We start from the raw sequence: 3,902 nt of genomic DNA, 5'->3' as shown, positions 1-3,902 counted from the left end.
CTTAATATTTTTATACAAAATAAAAGAAGAAATATAATCAGACAAAATTACATGTGTGAAGAGTCCCATTTCTTGGCAAACTAGCATCATCAAAATATGGATGGAGTGCATTTCTTAAGTAGAAACAACAGCTGACCTAAGAAGTCAGAAAATTGTACTATCTTAAATAACCTTTCCACCTTCCTGATCTGCCAACTTAACACTTCCTTCTTACACGTTTCCTTCAAGGCCCTCCTTCCTCCAGAAATTCCTTACTCCAGAAATTCCAGGTGAAGTACCTTGTGGGTAAAGTGCTGCTCTTCATCCCAGAAAAGGTGAGTAAGCCCATCAACACACAAATGACACACGCCCTTCCCATGCCTATCCCAGTATCTGGTTTTAACTTAATGATTAAGATTGCTCTCTGTTCTCATTAAGGGGAGCAGTTGGATTCTACTTTAATTTGTTCTAAGCCCATGACTTTTTCTTTTTCTTTTTTTGGTAGCAAAATCATTTTAAAATTCTAAATTTTGGTAAAACTAATTAGCATGATTCACAGTGGCCTAGAGTAGCAATTATTCTAATCACACTGCCTTCAAGAAAGTTTGTACTATTTGGTTTGACGTAAACATGTAGTTTAATGAATGGCTCTTTATAAAGTCAATTATGTAGGCAAGTCCTAATCTGCTGGTAGTCAGTCTTCAGAAATGTCCAAATTATATATGAGGCACAACAATTTAGACACAGATAGTGCAACTCAATAGATTAATAGAAATTATTATTCCTAAAATTTTTAATCTGCAGACTATTGTTTGTCATTGACAAGCTCTAGGTTGTTTTTGAGGATCTTACATGTAAAAGGCAGTGAAATGAACTGATCCACATGTTGTAAATTCATTAAACTAGGCAGTGTCTTGTGATTAGTAATTAAATTGGTACATTTGGAACAAGGAATTCTCAGGTTTATAGGTTTTTGTGATTTTGCCTTATCATAAAATAATAGAAATGGTGGCTCTGACTTTTATTTTATTAAAGGAATCATTTCATTATTTATTAAAGGAATCATTTCATGGCTCTTTTATTTTATTAAATGAATCAGTTCATTGTTCTACTTGGAAAGGTATGTAAAACATTTGGAATAGACATATGGGTTGTTTTTGCCCATTTTGTGTGTTAATTTGGCATTGTTAACAGTCTGCTTTCCCTCCAGTGTACGTATTTTTAGTTAGTCAGACAATATTTAGTTGAGCAGTTTTCTTTAATTTCCACTTTTCCCCCCCAAGAGGGCTTTTTTACTTAAAATGTGTTGAGAATTTTTATTGCTTTTAGGTTTGTTTGAAGTATCACAAGTATCATCATTTTTATGTGCTAGTTGGATAAAGACATTTTAAAACCCCCCTAGAAACATCCTATAGACATGATTTGCTGGAGGCAAGCTAACACCACAGATTAAAAGTCTATGTCAGGATAAGAGAAAATATCATAGTACCTTTAAATCTAAAGGGTAAGTATTTCTAACTTTTTTCACTGAGACTGAAAGACCTATTTAGAACGTTGCCTAAAACAAAACCACAACCACCCTAAGGTGTCACTTTCTAGTCATTCGTTATAGCCCCCATTTGTACCCATGTCCCAGCTACAGGCATAAGCTAGGAAATCACAGAAATTCCTTCCACAGCAGATTGGCTGATTCATGCTGAGTAACTATAGTGGTGGTCCAGTAAAAAGAGCAATGAAACATCCACATTCCCTAAAGAGGGAGATAGCAAACTCTCACTGGTTGGAAATATTTCCTATTGCCTGCCTCCTGGAGCAGATTTCCTGCTCACTAACAAATGTAGATAAAGCAACATCCAGTGCTATCAAAAATAAACAAATGCATTCAGAAATACTCTAGCAATTTATGAGTCAATAACAGTTCTATTTGTTGCTAAAGCTGCTTCCTGTTGCATCACCATTGAGTCCAGATTGGTCAATTAAGAAGGTGGCCATGGACTCCTTCCTTCCTGGCCCACGTTACTTAACCTGCATTGGCCGGTCATTTGCTAGGTTTGCATTCAAAGGAAAAATAGTTCAGTAGAATGGTTTTACCTTTAAATCCAGGTACATCTTTCTACTTGGTTTCACATTGTTATACATGCTAACATATTAAATGTGTTTCTTTAATTCATACCCATATTTTTGTTTTAATTTATACTGATATTGAAGATTCTATTCGTAAAAGGTTCATGCAATGGCCATATAAATCAGAAGTCCAGCCTGGCAGGTGTGGCTCAGGGGTTGAGCGGGACCTATGAACCAGGAGGTCACAGTTAGATTCCTGGTCAGGGCACATGCCCAGGGTTGCAGGTTCAACCAGGATTGAGGGCTCGACCCTTAGCATGCAAAAGGCAGCCAATCAATGATTCTCTCTCATCATTGATGTTCTTATCTCTCTCTCTCCCTCTCTTCTCCCTTCCTCTTTAAAATCCCTCTCACTTCCTCAGATATAAATATATATGTGAAATCCACACTCATGCAGAAGCATCCGCTCTTTTCAGAAGAAATGCGCAATATCAAGAGAACATTCAAGTTCTCAGCTTAAGTAGAATAAAAACCATAATAAACTTAAGGTTTTAAATCAAAGTAAATAGTTTGAGCAGATTACTTAAGGACTAAATTCAAGGCATCTTTTCAATTTGAGTAATGTTTTCATAACTGAGCAACATCATAACCCAAGACCTAAAATCAAGGTTAGCACCGTAAGGGTGTGCTGATCACACTGCTGACAAGTTATTGGTGTCTGGGAAGAGGACCGAGAGGAAAGCCATGGGGAGGGGAGCCCGAGAGCACTCCAATGTGTTTCCTGACCAGTCCTTTCAAACAGCACTTTCCCTTTCTAACTTCCCTAAAATCCCCGTCATTGAGTCAAGCTCTTAATTCTCTTATTGAGTAAAGATGTCCAACTACTTATTCACCTTAAACATATGGTTGCTTCTTAGCTGATAAGGCCAATACAGCCATACCAATAGTTAATAGTTAAGTTTGAAACCCCCTCTCCAAAGCAGTGTCACCTCTGCAACCCCCATTGGCAGCTCCCAGAGGTCATTAGGTCTTCATTCAGGACGCAGCATGAGCCCAATGGCTAACACCCATTCTTAGTGGTCAGTAGCTTTGCCTTAATAGTTAAATCTATATATACTAGAGGCCCTGTGAACAAATCCGTACATGGGTGGGGTCCCTCAACCTGGCTGGAGATCAAGGCCGAATGGGACCGATCAGGGCCGGCTGGCCAGGGGAAGGGACTTTGGGAGGTTGACTGGCATCAGGAGGTTGCCTGTGGGAACCCACTGACTGCCAGGGGACAGCTCTTGCATTGAGTGTCTGCCCCCTGGTGGTCAGTGCATCATCATAGCAACTGGTTGACTGGTTGTTTGGTTGACTGGTTGTAACGGTCGCTTAGGCTTTTATATATAGACTAGAGGCTTGGTGCATGAAATCCATGCACCTGGAGGGAATACTCAGCCCAGCCTGCACCCTCTTGCAGTCTGGGACCCCTTGCTCCTTTTTGCCCACCTGCTCACTACTCCTTACCACTTAGCTTGCTGCTCCTTAGCGCTGCCTCGGAGGTGGGAGAGGCTCCTGCCACTGTCACTGCACTCACCAGCTGACAACCTGGCTTCTGGCTGAATGGTGCTCCACCTGTGGGAGCACACTGACCACCAGTGGGAAGCTCTTGCATTGAGTGTCTGCCCCCTGGCTGTCAGTGTGCAACATAGTGACCGGTCGTTATGGTCATTCCACCATAATGGTTGCTTAGGCTTTCATTATATAGATTAGAGGCCTGATGCATGAAATTCGTGCATGAGGGGTATCCCTTAGCCTGGCCTGCATCCGCTCGCAACCCAGGACCTTTTGGGGGATGTTGGACTGCTGGTTTAGGG

The sequence above is a fragment of the Myotis davidii genome, unplaced genomic scaffold, assembly GCF_000327345.1.
Source record: "Myotis davidii unplaced genomic scaffold, ASM32734v1 scaffold336, whole genome shotgun sequence".
Lineage (NCBI taxonomy): Eukaryota > Metazoa > Chordata > Mammalia > Chiroptera > Vespertilionidae > Myotis > Myotis davidii.
Note: the sequence above shows the minus strand (reverse complement) of the source record.